The sequence below is a fragment of the Coregonus clupeaformis genome, chromosome 15, assembly GCF_020615455.1.
Source record: "Coregonus clupeaformis isolate EN_2021a chromosome 15, ASM2061545v1, whole genome shotgun sequence".
Taxonomy (NCBI): Eukaryota; Metazoa; Chordata; class Actinopteri; order Salmoniformes; family Salmonidae; genus Coregonus; species Coregonus clupeaformis.
In genome coordinates, this window is record NC_059206.1 from 61,964,938 (window position 1) to 61,981,656 (window position 16,719).

A 16,719-nucleotide genomic window follows, 5' to 3' on the forward strand; every position below is an offset into this window, starting at 1 on the left:
CCTGTAAATTGTGCAGTTAGTAAAATACACCTTTATAGAAAATTGCGGTCTGTGTTTTAGCTGGCAGTACAGTGGCATGATAAATGTGGTAGGTAGCTAGGTGACTGATGGGGGGCTGTCCTGCAGCCCTGTGTGAGTCCATCGAAGACCACCACTGTTCTGGGCCTAATGCTCTGTGAGGTCCTCTTCCTTCAGGTCCCGGTTTACTGCAATCCAAAAATGCATCACCACCCACAGGATACATTCATAATGTTAAATAATACTGCTGTATTATATGTTGAAACATTTGCTTTCCATTTAAACACACCATGTGAAAGTCCCCAATGCTACTGTACATGGTCTGTGCCTACTATAGCATTTTGCTGCTACAGTGCCTCCTGACCTATTATTGGCACCCCTGTTTAAGATGTGGTCGAGGGACTTCAAAAATTCTCCTTTTTTAAACAACATAGGACCCAAATGCAAAAAAATAGAAAAAATCCAACCTTTTTATTTAAGTACATTACTTTGGTGGTAAAGAAAAAAATCACACATTTAGAAAAGAAAAAACTTGAAATCATGTGTCCCACAATTGTTGGCACCCCTAACAATTCCGGGCTGAAAATTTTAATAGATTTTTTTTTAAATATATTTTCTCTGTAGTTGCTAAAGTTGGTCAGGGTATCTAGGAACTTTTAATTAGTAATTCATGACTTCCTGTTTCCCTGGGGTATAAATATGACGTGACACAGAGGCCTGATTCCACCTCTTACCCATTTGTCAACATGGCAAAGACAAGAGAACACACCATTCAAGTAAGGCAGATTTGTGTCGACCTTCATAAGTCAGGCAATGGCTGCAAAGAAAATAGCCACTAACCTTAACTTGCCCGTATCTACAGTCAGAGGAATCATTGAAGTTTAAACAACTTTGGAACAGTGACAAACAAGGGCTGGAAGAGGTCCCAAGTTTATCTTGCCTGACAACGCACAGTGAGGAGGATGGTAAGAGAAGTAAAAAAAAAGTTCCTAAGCTCACTCTCAAGCAGAATTGCATCAAAGAGTGGCATCTTGGGGTCTATAAAGTCTCCAAAACAACCAGTCAGACGCTCTCTACATGCCAAAAGCTGTTTGGGAGGCATGCAAGAAAGCCTTTTCTCACTAACACTCACAAACGTAAACGTCTGGAGTTTGCTGCGCGCACTGGGACTTCAACCTGGGGATCGTGTGCTTTGGTCAGATGAGACTAAGATTGAGCTTTTGGTAACAAACACTCTAAGTGGGTCTGGCGTAAAACAAAGATGAGTATGCCCGAAAAGCACCTCAGTGCCCACCGTGAAGTATGGTGGAGGATCTGTGATGCTATGGGCCTGTTTCTCTTCCAAAGGCCCTGGGAACCTTGTTAGGGTGCATGGCATTGCGAACGCTTTGAACTCAGCACAGGCATTTTTAAATAAAAACCTGATGGCCTCTGCCAGAAAGCTGAAGATGGGTCGTCATTGGGTCTTTCAGCAGGATAATGATCCAAAACATGGGCAAAATCTACACAAAAATGGTTCAGCAGTCACAAACTCAAAGGTCCTCCCATGGCCATCTCAGTCCCCAGACCTCAACCCAATCGAAAACCTGTGAGGCGAGCTAAAGAGGAGAGTGCATAAGAGAGGACCCAGGACACTGGATGATCTAGAAAAGATTGTGCAAAGAAGAATGGTCAAAGATCCCTCTCTCTGTGTTCTCCAATCTTGTGAAATGTTATAGGAGGAGATTAAGTGCTGTCTTGTTGGCAAAAGGGGGTTGTACAGTATTAACATCAGGGGTGCCAATAATTGTGGGACACATGATTTCAAGTTTATTTTTTTCTAAATGTGTGATTTTTTTTTTACACAGTAATGTTAAATAAAAGGTTGGATTTTTTCTATTTTTTTGCATTTGGGTTCTATGTTGTTTAAAAAAAAGAAGGAAGTCCTCGTCCACATCTTAAACAGGGGTGCCAATAATTGTGGAGGGCACTGTAAAGGTCCCTCTCTGTAGTTCCCTTTCATTACTGGCTATCAGTGAAAAGTACAGGAGAGTTTAGGAATCTAATGGAACACTATCTTCAGCTCCCTGGGACCATGTGTCTGGCTTGGAGCCCCGTCTCCAAACTACTTACTGATTTCACTATTCTAATGACCTCACACCAAACCAAATCACTGCATAGGTAAATGCAATAATTGGTGGCTGGTAAACATGAGGTAAGATTTTCGATTGCTGACGGTGCAGTGCAGGCTTTTCCATTTGGACATGGCTCTCAGGGCTACCTTTTCACCTTCCGACAAGCTTTGGTCTGCATCTGTCTATTTGACATCATCTATAAATGTCAACATCTAAAACCAGCGATGAACATCAAAAAACAAAGCTGACATTAATATCAGTATTTATCCAGTGAGGTTAGGGATATGAATAACAACTTGCAGCCACAGGGCTGTGGTCTCGCTCTGTCACTTCCCCTGGGTGTAAGACTGTCCCCCTGCCCAGCTCTGGAAGTAGACATCTCTGGGAGAAACCCTCTGGTTCTAGTCTGGTGCCCATTTTGATCAGAACTCAGTTCTGTCGTTATACCAGCGGGGAGTGGCATCCATCCACTCCTCCTGCTGTGCATTCTGCGCCTTGTAATTTACATGATGAGGTAAGTTAATGAGGGTCGTGTGGAAAACCATCAGACAGAACTGTCCAGGACCATTTAGAAGAGTCACGCTGACTGGGTATTTTTAGTAAGTTTCCCACAGTTCTAAAAATGCCAGTCTACCAACCGCCAGCCTCTTCAACCAAAGGGATGAACTTAATGACTTCATCAATCCCATAAAACCCATGAGAAAACCTCATCATGCCTTTTACTGATGACCAATGGGATTGATGAGTGGACACATGATTGCATGATGCAACATAATGAAATAGGGTTCTTAGTAATGAAAGTCTATCTAATTTATAAAGTTGTTTATGAATGTAAATGACTAATGTGAAGACTACTGTCACTCCATTTCCAAGACTGTGTAGGCCTGTGTCTCAGAGGCGCTTAAAACCCACTACAATGTGATTGAGAAGATAGGGTTAAAGGGCTCATACAGGAGCCATGATGATGATGAAGCATCAGTGAACATTAGTCTCTATTAAGGGTTAATGTTTGGTTTTACTGTGATTTAGTGGATGATGACAAGTGAATAACGTGTATAAATACAGCCTTTATTGGGCTTTGTGCTAATGTTCCCATAATTACATGATCTAAACTTACTGAGGTTGCTGTCTATGAATAATTTTTTAGTATAGTGGATTTGAAGGTTCATTTATCTTGTTTAAAGACACCATGAGTCTCTTAAATTCTCATTAGGTAAAGGAACAAACTTGTTAAATTGGATTCAGCTGTTGTAAAATGTCACACTAATGCTGCACTGTTCTCCAGGTGCTAAGTGACTGGTCCCTGGTGTTCGAGCAGTGTAGTCTGGTGGTGAGGGGAGATGTTAGTAAAATGGCGATTCCAGCATGATTAAACTGATGAGGGGCTATTCTGTTCTGACCCACCTTCTCAGCGAAATGGTGAATCAATGTATGAATATATCCACTCCATTTGTTGAATAATGTCAGAAAATGTCACGTTGAATGTTGGCCTACTCTCATATAGTATTAACAGACTACTAAATTGGTAAGTACTAACGTTTACACTCATAATTATAATCACAGTTCTTAAGTTAACCAACCTCTGTTCAGAATCGACAGTGAGTCAAAGATTTTTTCCCATCCTCCAGTCTTATCACATCTTCTCTCCAAACTTGCTAGATATTTGACCGCTATGACCTCCTGTTGTTGGGCTACACATCGCTTTGTAGTTCATAAGCTTTCGTGCGTTATATACAAGTCAGTATATTGCTGTTGGCGCTACGGCATTTACGGAAAATCACAAAGACACTGTTTATCAACAGATCTAAGTCGGATAAATTAATACTAATCATAAAGGGCATGAGTCTGTGTGTTTACTGTCCTAATGTGGTGTCGTTCATAACAACTGTTTTCATGGCTTCTAATCCCTAAACTGTTGATGGGGAGCAGCTTCAGAGAAATGTTACTGTGTTGATGTTGCACAACAAAGGACAATCACACATGGGATGAAGCCATTGTAATGACTAATTCACATGTGGGAGTGCTATTGATGGCATTTCAACTGGGAACACATTATAATCGTTAAGGAATGGTGTGTGTTGTGTTCTTGTCTGTGTTGGAAGGTCTTTGACTCTTTCCGTTTATAGTTACCACAGTATCCTACTCTCTTTGTAAGTTGAATACTGACCATAAGTACCACTCCAATGTGAAGGGTAGAGAAATACCAAACCATCCATCACATGTACAGTGAGGGAAAAAAAAAGTTGATCCCCTGCTGATTTTGTACATTTGCCCACGACAAAGACACAGTCAATTATAATTTAATGGTAGGTTTATTTGAACAGTGAGAGACAGATTTTAACAATAAAATCCAGAAAACGCATGTCAAAATGTTTAAATTGATTTGGCTTTTAATGAGGGAAATAAGTATTTGACCCCCTCTGCAAAACATGACTTAGTACTTGGTGTCAAACCCTTGTTGGCAATCACAGAGGTCAGACAGTTGTAGCACTAGGTTTGCACACATCTCAGGAGGGATTTTGTCCGACTCCTCTTTGCAGATCTTCTCCAAAGTCATTAAGGTTTCGAGCCTGACGTTGTGACTTCGAACCTTCAGCCCTCCACAGATTTTCTATGGGATTAAGGTCTGGGGAGACTGGCTAGGCCACTCCAGGACCTTAATGTGCTTCGTTTCTTGAGCCACTCCTTTGTTGCCTTGGCCATGTGTTTGGGTCATTGTCATGCTGGAATACCCATCCACGACCCATTTTCAATGCCCTGGCTGAGGGAAGGAGAGTTCTCACCAAGATTTGACCGTACATGGCCCCATCCATCGTCCCTTTGATGCGGTGAAGTTGTCCCCCAAAGCATAATGTTTCCACCTCCATGTTTGACGGTGGGGATGGTGTTCTTGGGGTCATAGGCAGTATTCCTCCCTCCTCCAAACACGGCCGAGTTGAGTTGATGCCAAAGAGCTTCATTTTGGTCTCATCTGACCACAACATTTTACCCAGTTCTCCTCTGAATCATTCAGGGGATGTTCTTGACAAGAAACTTCCAGACGGGCCTTGTGCTTTCTTGAGCAGGGGAACCTTCAGGGCACTGCAGGATTTCAGTCCCCTTCACGGGCATAGTTAAAGCCAATTGTTTTCTTGGACTATTGTCCCAGCTGCCTTGAGACTGACAAGATCCTCCACGTGTATATCTGGGCCTGATTCCTCACCCGTTCTCATGATCATTGCAACTCCACGAGGTGAGATCTTGCATGGAGCTCCCAGGCCGAGGGTGATGGGTTATTTTGTGTTTCTTCCATTTTGCGAATAATCAGCAACAACTGTTGCTTCTCTCAAGCTGCTTGGCGATGGTCTTGATAGCCCATTCCAGCCTTGTGTCTACAATCTTGTCCCTGACATCCTTGGAGCCCTTTGGTCTTGGCCATGGTGGAGAGTTTTGAATCTGATTGATTGATTGCTTAGATATAGAAAGATATTAAAAATAAGCGAGATTAGGAGCACTCCCTATCCTGATCTCAGCTCGTTACCTGTATAAAAGACAATTTGGAAGCTAGAAATCTTTCTGATTGAGAGGGGGTCAGAATATTTACTTGGTCAAAATGCAAATCAATTGCATTTTTCTGGATTTTGCTGTTGTTACCCTGTCTCTCACTGTTCAAATAAAACCTACTCATTAAAATTATAGACTGATCATTATTTCTTTGTCAGTGGGCAAACGATAAAATCAGCAGGGGATCAAATAGTTTTTTTCCTCACTGTACATCAGGTGGTTAAAGATGGAATCCGGGCAGGGGGAAACAGCTCCACTGGCCACCAGTAGGGGAAAACAGCTCCACCACATGGTTTTGTTGATCGAGCTGAGGAGCGCTGGCGCAGCATGATAAAAAAGAAGAAGTGCTGTACATATTGTGCTCTTTCTATCGCGCATGCAATGATGGCCAGGGGAAAAACAGTGTTAGTTGTTTGCAGTAACGTTGTTGGAATATCCCAAACGGACAGGTTTCACCATGAACCATTATCACTTGTAGAATTGGGCTTTTATATGGGCTAAATTGAAAATGTTCCTACAGAAGAGAAATATGGAAAGCATATGCATAACCATGGTAGTAATTGAGAGGTATATGGAAAATAATTTTTTTTGGGGAGGGGGAATAAAATAAAAAGAACGAAACAGTTAGAGATTATGAAATATTAGACTAAAGGTGAGGACACAACAATTCACATTACACAATACTTAATCCAAACATTTATTGGGATAATCTAATCTGAAAATACCTAGATACATTCAGTAGCATGATGTAAATATTCTGAAAAATGTTGAACATACAGTGGGGGTAATATTTAGGAGCCACCAATTGTGCAAGTTCTCCCACTTAAAAGATGAGAGATAATGCAATTTTATCATAGGTACACATCAACTATGACAGACAATTGAGGGAAAAATCAGAAAAATCACATTGTAGATTTTAATGAATTTGATTACAAATTATGGTGGAAAATAAGTATTTGGTACCTACAAACAAGCAAGATTTCTGGTCACAGACCTGTAACTTCTTCTTATAATCTCGTCCTCCACTGCTACCTGTATTAATGGCACCTGTTTGAACTTGTTATCAGTATAAAATACACCTGTCCACCAACCTCAAAACAGTCACACTCCAAACTCCACTATGGCTAAGACCAAAGAGCTGTCAAAGGACACCAGAAACAACATTGTAGACCTGGCACCCAGGTGGGAAGACTGAATCTGCAATAGGTAAGCAGTTTGGTTTGAAGAAATCAACTGTGGGAGCAATTAATAGGAAATGGAAGACATATAAGACCACTGATAATCTCCAGGGCTCCACGAAGTTACCCGTGGGGTCAAAATGATCACAAGAACGGTGGATAAAAATCCCAGAACCACAATGGGGACCTAGTGAAATGACCTGCAGAGAGCTGGGACCAAAGTAACAAAGCCTACCATCAGTAACACTCTACGCCGCCAGGGACTCCAAATCCTGCAGTGCTAGACGTGTTTGCTTAGCGTATATGTCCAGGCCCGTCTGAAGTTTGCTAGAGTGCATTTTGGATGATCCAGAAGAGGGATTGGGAGAATGTAGATGAAACCAAAAATAGAACATTTTTATAAAAACTCAACTCGTCGTGGAGGACAAAGAATGCTGAGTTGCATCCAAAGAACAATTATACCTACCAGAAGCATGGGGTGGAAACATCATGCTTTTGGGGCTGTTTCTTTCTGCAAAGGGACCAGGACGACTGATCCGTGTAAAGGAAAGAATGAATGGGGCATGTATCGTGAGATTTTGAGTGAAAACCTCCTTCATCAGCAAGGGCATTAAGATGAAACGTGGCTGGGTTCAGCATGACAATGATCCCAAACACACCGCCTGGGCAACAAAGGAGTGGCTTCAGAAGAAGCATTTCAAGGTCCTGGAGGGTTCAGCTAAATCTCCAGATCTCAACCCCACTGGAACATCTTTGGAGGGAGTTGAAAGTCTGTGTTGCCCAGCACAGACCCAAAACATCACTGCTCTAGAGGAGATCTGCATGGAGGAATGGGCCAAAATATCATCAACAGTGTGTGAAAATCCTAGGAAGACTTACAGAAAACGTTTGACCTGTGTCATTGCTAACAAAGGGTATTTAACAAAGTATTGAGAAACGTTTGTTATTGACCAAATACTTATTTTCCACCATAATTTATAATAAATTCATTAAAAACCTTACAATGTAATTTCGGGAAAAAAATCTCAATTTGTCTGTCATAGTTGACGGGTACCTATGATGAAAACAGGCCTCTCTCATCTTTTTTAAGTGGGAGAACTTGCACAATTGGTATTGACCAAATACATTTTTCCCCACTGTAAGACAACAAAATCACAGGGGTTTGACTGAGACGACTAACTGGTGTCTCCAAGTGTGGCACACACGTCTCCAAAGTGTGCACAGTTCCTAAGTAATTTCAATGCATTTTTATGACAAAAAATAAATAAAACATCTTCAACTATAAGGTGCTTTTGAGCTCAGCTAGCTGTGCGGTTGAGGAACTAGAACAAGCGCATTACTGTTGTTGTTTACGCAATCCAAAAATGGTCCATTATAAATCGCAATCTGGGTCAGGTGGGCATAATTTCAAAGCTTGTTCTATTGTCAACATGATTAGCTAAATTATAAAATACGATATTACAGTGTTAGGCCTTCACAAGCCAATTCTGGGGAAACAGATCATAATTTTTGGTGCGCATGAAAGCAGTCATGAGTGCATGCGTGTGCCGTGAACAATTTTCTTCACAATAGACAACCATGTTCAGGACAACCCAGAGTATGACGCCATGTCATCTTGTAACTGTACATCAAGCATAGTGATTATAAACGTTGACACTGTATATGACATGAGTTTTATGATATGGAAATGTGAAGTGCACATTTGGACTCACGGGTATTTCGGCATACTTGTATGACATCAAATACATATTTATTATAATCCTCAACGTCTCATCTTTTTAAAATAAAGTCCTCTTAATTTACAGCCCCCCATTCCTCACTCAGACAACAAAACACTTGCAAAAGTTGCCCAATTAGCAGAGGATGGGGGCAACTTCTTGTTCAGAATGGCTGTCCGTCAAAATTCAAACAGCGCTGTGAAGAGCAGAGCCAGAGCTCTGACGTCATGTATAGCATGTTACTGTAAAGATACTATGTTCCAATTTAGGCGTTTATCAGTGGCCAAATCTGCCATGTTCAACCCGTATACTGGTACAAGTGTAAAGGGCAATGGATTCCAGCTTTAACTAGGTTCCATGACCACTTAAAATTATGACCCACCTGACTGAGGTCAACTCTCCCTTATGTCTATGTCTAGACCTGGGTATCCTCATCTATAGACACAGAGGTACAGCAGAAAGTTACAGTAAAGTCCCCTACCTTCCCAGAAGCAGCAGCAGAGAGTAGGCTCAGTAATACTCGTGGTCTCCAGTCTTTACGCTCTCATCTGGCTTCTTGTGAATGGCACAGAGCCGACCCTGGGCTCTGCACTAAGCTATATAAGAGAGAGAGCAGCAGGACACTCAGCACAGACACAGCACCCTGCATACAGGGAGGAGAGTGACTACTCAACACAACTATACAGAGGTACTCACAGGGTAAGACTGAGATCCAGTCACCTTCTCTTTCCTGTTGCCCATCTTGCAACTTTACTATTAACATTGTTCTTTCAACAGACATATTTTATTTTAAGTTAACATTATTTATAGATGATTTGGAGGTGCTGAATGCAAGTTCAGCTTCTGTTCTTCTGAGTGTTGGTTTAAATTCAATTGATGCACATTTGTGAGTTCAGACATTTCATTAAAATACTGTAAGACATTCTCATTAGTCTGTGAACTTGAAAGACAGTTGACGATTGTCAGACAATAGGTTTCAGCTTGCATGTGTGTAGCTATGAGTATTTGTGTGTGATTGTGCAAGGAGGTAGCCTATTCATGGAAGTAAGTCAGTGTCTGCGTGGCTTTTCATGGGATATAATTTGTGTATGTAAGTCTGTGTGTGTGTGTGTTGTGTGTGTGTGTGGTGTGTGTGTGTTGTGTGTGAGTGTGTATGTGTTTTCTATTTGGCTTTGTGTAGCCCTGTGTTTGGTCAATGGATGCAGAAACGTTTTAGTGTTCCCTTTGACACCAAGTGATGGCTAGCACAGATGTGTGTCATCTGAGAGGGGTTCTGCACATCCATAATGTTCTTTCATTCTGTATGTTTCTGCATCCTCCTCTAGTGTCACTCCTAGAGACCTCAAAGTGTGAGAAGGATAAAAATAATGATTATAGTTTTATTTGATCAATCTGTCATATTCTGCTTGGGGTATTTGACCACCAATATACTGTATGTTTTTGAAATTACTGTTGATCTCCTCAGTGAAAAGATGCATTTAATTACTGTCACCAGGGTGTAGATCAGTGGAGGCTGGTGGGAGGAGCTATAGGAGGACAGTCTCATTTTAATGGCTGGAATGTTATTAATGGAACGGAGTCAAACGTGGTTTCCATATGTTTGATACCTTTCCATTTATTCCATTCCAGCCATTACAATGAGACTGTCCTCCTATAGCTCCTCCCTCCAGCCTCCTCTGGTGGAGCTCCTCTACTTGACATGTTTGAGATATTTAAAGAGACCTAATATTCCATCCAGGGAATCATATGCAATAGAAAACAAAAGCATTTAATTTAATACTGTGGACCACAAAGTTACACTCTACTGTTTTTGTTTGTGATAATCTGCCAGGAATGATTCTGGCTAAGTATTTCCATTTCCCCTCTACAGGAGGTGTTGGTGGACCATTCTTAGTATTATCGTGCCTGGCGTGAGGGTCATTACCACAAGGTCACAGGTCGAGCGGCAACAGCAGAGTGCCAGGATGTGCTGCCTGTCAACATGGGCTCTCCTCCTAGCTCTGGGAGTCACCACAACGGCACAAGGTTGGTCTTCATTAGCAGTTACATTATTTACATTCCCTTACCGTCCCCCACACACACACACACACACATCCCTAATACACATCCCTAACACGTGCACACACACAGATCCCTAACAAAAACACACACACACACACAAGAACGCACGTGCACACAGTCTCGGTTTGGGAGTTGTTAACTCCATAATTCATTCACAAGGCTCAGCTTGGAAAATTGCAACTATTATTTCAACTGGAAAACGTTAACAATTTTTCTCAACGTGTCAAAACGTAAACCAGGATGATATCCTGTGTGTGGAAATTCGATTATCATTGATAATTTCATTATACAGTTGAGAGTATTATCTAATGTGAATTTGAGAAGAAAGTCAAGAACCAGAGGTCTCCTTGGGACATAGACAGCAGCCTGGTGATCTTCTGACTCTACAGAACCTATACTCCTTCTTCTCCCCAAACCATTGGTAGACAGAGGCATATTGTTGCACGTCCCCATTACTGATTCTGATCCACATCCTTAAGTTGAGGCGGGATGTGTTTAAGGCCAAGGCTAAGGAGACCACTCTCTGCAATTGGCCATACACAAGTATGTGCCAGTAGTATGCTTATACTGAGCCCCAATGTGAACTCAGAACGATTATAGCGTTTGGTGGGTACTGTAACTGCAATGGTCTGTGAAAAGTCAAAATATGCATTATGTAACACCGTACACTACAAATGTCAGTCTGTAAATCAGAATGAAAGTCAATCTCTTGGTTTCAGTGACATTAGTACAAAGCAGTTGATTGTTTGCAGCTGAGAGTAACGATGGGATTTATAAATATAAATATAATGGCTCTTTTTAAACTTTTCACTGTTGGTCCACAACGTAATTCCTTGACCACTTTGAAACGCTATTGGCACTTTCATGTGTTGGAGCAATTCATTTTATTTCCAAAGTACACAGGGCAAATCACCAGAAAGAGATTAGAGTGTGGCATTACATGAAGAGAAAGTAAAAGTCAAATATATTGTTCCATGACTCAGAGTATAGTTGAAAAGTTGAACGATTTGAAAGATACAGATTCTTTCCATTGCTTTACGGGTGACCATAATACTCTAGGAAGAAATAGCCAGAGGTTTGGTCCGTCTGGTCTGAGGTTTGGCCAGTCTGATCAGCATTGAGGCATTGGTCAGTGATGTCACAACAGGTCAATTATGAGTCATCATGAGGTGATGTTTTATAGGGAACATGGAGAAGAGACAGTTCGGAGTTGCGAGACAAAACAACCCTGCAGTGTACAACTCTGAAGGTAACATTTAACATCCCAAAATACATCTCTTTACACAATTGTCACGACTGTGGCTTTAAGTCCGGATTGTCGCTTTAAGTCTGGTTAATGTCTATGTAATAATATGGTATGAAGAACTATAACTTTCAGAATTACAGCCCAATGGCACCAGTCGTGTTTACAGCAGCAGAGAAATGAGCTAAAAAATGGAAACACTAACAGTTTTATTTTATTTTCAACATTCTGAAGTAGTATTCATTGTGCGACATTCTGTGTCCAGATGACTATGAGTGGACCACTTGGTTCAACGTGGATCACCCTGGAGGTCGAGGAGACTATGAGCAGTTGGACGCTATCCGTTTCTACCACCGGTGTGTGACGCCCCGGTCCCTGGAGGCTCGCACCATGACTGGATCCCCGCTCGCAACACAAGGGGAGAAGATCCACGCAGACCCTACCCTGGGCTTCTGGTGCGCCAACGCTGAGCAGGCCCCTGGTCGCAACTGCTCCAACTACGCTGTGCGCCTGCCCCAAAGGTCAGTCTGGTATGTGTGGCTGGGTGCCTTACATTAAATACAGTTGAGAAGTAGCTACTGTATTATGTAAAATAAAACTGTTCTATAATAGTGAAAGCCATAATTTATCCTCCAAGCAACATTTCTAGCTACTGCAATTATATCAGTCTTTTGTAATGGAGTGAAAACCTATTTTCAATCAGGCAACACTGGGTCAGAAGGCTCTCTGGATGCCTGGGGTCCTTGGTCAGACTGGAGCCATTGCTCTGCCAAGTGTGGCCAGGTGGCAATGCAGGTGCGCTCCAGGAAATGCCAGTCCCAACATAAGCAGTGGGATAAGCAGTGCAGCGGACCTACAGTGGAGGGTAGAGCCTGCAAAGGACCTGAATGCCCTGGGACTGGTGAGTTGCTCTCACATCTCCATTACAGCTATTGAAATATCATTGAAACCTCTGTAATGTCACACTACCATTTGCATTTTATTCTAGAAATGGTCATAGCTGAACCAATGTACAAAGGCACTGTCTGACATGCTGAACTGTATTGCTGCTGTTGTTCCAGGTTGCACACTGCACTGTGAGATGGGTAGGGTGAATGTCGGAGTGTGACGCCTGTATGTGTCAGGACCACATTGTACTGGGCTCTGTCCGCAGTGCTGAGGTCTCCCTGCCCCAGGGGCCACCATCCTCCGCTCGGCCCCAGCTCCAAACTCCTCACCCTCACCGATCACAATGGACACTTCCGCATCCCAGGGATCTGTCCCGACGGCAATGCCACACTGACCGTCCAGCTGCGGAACCACGCCCCTCACACTGTCATCGTGCCCCACAGCACCGAACGCACCTCTGTCCTCAGTATCATGCTGAATAGAGCAGGTAAAATGGCCACAAAAAAAGTAATGAAAGCTGACATTGTTACAATTCTGTTTTACATGTTACATTTCTCTGTTTTACATTGGTCTCCACACTGTAATGTGATCCCTCAGAGAAGCTCCATGTGGTGAAGAACCCTGAGAACAAGGCCAGAAGAGATGGCCAGACAGCTGCTCTCTGCTGCAAAGTGGGTGGATCACCAGAGCCAGAAGAGTACCAGTGGTAAGCCAATGGATCTGTAATGACAGCTTGGAAAATGTTATATATTTACCATATCAAAATCAAAGTTTTTGCTGGGTATAGTGTTCAACAGTCATCTGTAATTCGGTAGGTTTCACAACGGCAGCCTGCTGGACAGGAAGCAGCTGAACTATGACAGCACACTGGTCTTAAGAAACCTGAGCATGGAGCAGACTGGGGAGTACTACTGCAGAGCCAGCAACCAGGCTGGGGCCATCAAGTCCGAAACCAGCCATAGTCACAGTCTTAGGTTTGATCTCAAAGCATCACTGGGTGATATTCACACATTCATACTTACTATTTGAACAGCCATTTGCATGACTTCAGTCAATGATCAGAGGGAGAATGAAAGGGTATTGATTTTCTCATAAAATAATTCCATTGTATAATCTGTAAATATTTTAACATGTGTTGGTCTGTTTTCTACCCCTTTCTCCTCACAGGTAAAGATCAACCTTCATGTAACTTGAAACCGAATCCTACCTTATTGCGCCTACCTCATGACTGCTACAAAACAGCACCGGCTCTCTCTATTACGACGTAGGAAAGTGCCTCTCAGGAACCTGTGCAGGACAGCTGGACAATGGAATCAGGTAAGGACTCAGTGGCATACTGCTGTGGGGTGGCAAAGATGGAGGAGAAAAAACTAAAATGCCAGGGCTATGAGCTCACCACCATGGTGGTGACCGAGTGTGGCTGCCAGAAATGTGTAGAGACCAAAAGCCATTGTGCGTGGCGGGCTGTGGCCGCAGACACTGGAGAGCCCATGAGATTTGGTCACGTCTACATAAATGGAGCCAGAGTCCAGCCGCACAGGCTACCAAGGCACCTTCTCCATCCAGGTCCCCCATGACACTGAGAGGCTGGTGATGACCTTTGTGGACAACATGGATAAGTTCGTCAACACCACCAAGGTTCTTCCATTCAACACCAAAGGGGGACGCCGCTACCATGAGATCAAGCTTTTGAGGAAGAAGGAACCAGTGACCATCAGCTCAACAGAGCTCAACACTCTTCAGCTGGGAGGTGGAGGCCAGGATCCTATTGCTGAGATCCAGATCCCACCCAACTCCTTCTACAAGCAGAGTGGAGAAGTATTTGTGGGTAATGTGAAGGCTAGCATCACTTTTCTGGATGCTAGAGACGTGTCCACAGCAGCAGCCGCACAGAGTGACCTCAACTTCGTAGGAGATGAGGGAGACACCTTGCCCCTGAGAACCTACGGTATGTTCTCAGTTGACTTCAGGGATGAGGAGGCCGGAGAACCACTGAACGCCGGAGAGGTGAAGGTGAAAATGGATTCAACACAGGTGAAAATGCCTGAGCACCTGGACACCATGAAGCTGTGGTCCTTGAACCCCGACACGGGCATGTGGGAGGAGGAGGGGAGCTTCCAGATGGAGAAGAAGCAACGTGGTAAAAGGGAGGAGAGGACCTTCCTCATTGGGAACATGGAGATCAGAGAGAGGCTGTTTAACCTGGACGTCCCAGAGAACAGGAGGTGTTACATCAAGGTGCGAGGCTTCCGCAGCGATCGCTTCATGCCCAGCGAGCAGGTAGGAGTGGTGGTGACCTTGATCAACATGGAACCCACTGCAGGTTACTCCTCCAACCTCGTGCTTGGGGGACGCTTTGACAGCGTCATCACTGGCCCCAATGGTGCCTGTCTGCCTACCTTCTGCGACGACCAGAAAGCTGACGCATATTCTGCCCACGTCATGGCCAACATGGGAGGAGAAGAACTCGAGGCAGTCCCGTCTGCTCCCAAATTCAACCCCAACATCATTGAAGTCCCTCAGCCATACCTGGGCAAGCTGAACTACAGACGGTCAGACCACAATGACCCCAGGTTAAAGAAGACAGCCTTCAGCATCAATGTGGCCAAGCCCAGCCCAAACACAGCTGAAGAGCTCAATGGACCTGTGTACTCATTTGACCAACTGAAAGAGTGTGAGGAAGCCCCATTTACTGCAGGCCACTTCCTGCTTCACCAGAGTGGAGGGAGATCGCTACGACTACAACACAGTGCCTTTCAACGAAGACGATCCTATGAGCTGGACAGAAGACTACCTGAGCTGGTGGCCCAAGCCCATGGAGTACCGAGCCTGCTATGTCAAGGTCAAGATCAATGGTACCCCATGAGATCAACGTGCGCTCCCGCAACCAGGCGGCACTCACCCCAAGACCGTTGGCCAACTGTATGGCCTCCGCGACACCCGCAGCATCCGCGACATGGACCAGTCCACCGTCTCTGCTGTGTGCCTGGAGTTCAAGTGCAGTGGCATGCTCACGACCAGGACCGAGTGGATCAGCACTCTGATGAAGGTGATTCCTCAGGGCAGCTGTAAGAGGGACAATGTTAACTCCCATGCTTCAAGAGTACCTGGTTAATCACCTGCCTCTAGCCGTCAACAACGACACCAATGAGTTCACAATGCTGGCACCACTGGACCCTCTGGGCCACAACTATGGCATCTACACAGTGACAGACCAGGACCCCCGCACAGCTAAAGAGATAGCACTGGGACGCTGCTTTGATGGCACCTCTGACGGCACTTCCCGTGTCATGAAGAGCAACGAGGGAGTGGCGCTTACCTTTACCTGTGGCAACCGTGAGGTGACCCGTCAAAGCGTGTTCCAGGCTCTGCAGAACTCCCCCGGGCAGTCTCTGGCGAGCGCCGTGAGGGATGGCCGAGGGAGGAGGCAGAGAGCAGGAGCCAACGCACTCCGCAACAGCCGTAGACGCAGTACTCGGAATCCCGCTGCCACACGCACCCAGAGCACCTCAGGCTAAAGCACAGCACTACAGGTCAGGGTCTCCACATCACAATCACATCAGACATGTTGGCAAATCACTAAAGAAAGTGGGTATTGGTGATGGGATTCAAATTGATATTTTAGCCCTTCAGTGAAGATACACGTTTTTTTTCTTCATAATGTACTGTTTGTAATAATTTTTGATATTTTACTAAAATATGTTTTACGATTGTGAGTAAGGCCCATAACCCTAAATTCAAAACTGAACAAATATTTTGTTATCTATTACACAGGTATCTCCCAGGGAACATTCAGTGGAGATTTTAATTGTATTTTCTTCACCTGTACTGTGATGAATATTTACTACTTGAAATTGTAAATAATGGGATATTTATTACACATGCCATTCAAGGTTGTAACCAGTGACTAAGACACTACACCCCAAATAAAACAAGAACAATCCTAGAACGTGTTG

At 43.8% G+C, this 16,719-nt stretch overlaps 1 pseudogene; it reads left to right on the top strand.

Moving 5' to 3' along the window:
• The first annotated feature begins 10,535 nt into the window (after positions 1 to 10,535).
• LOC123492667 lies at positions 10,536 to 16,712 on the top strand (annotated as a pseudogene).
• The last annotated feature ends 7 nt before the right edge of the window (positions 16,713 to 16,719 follow it).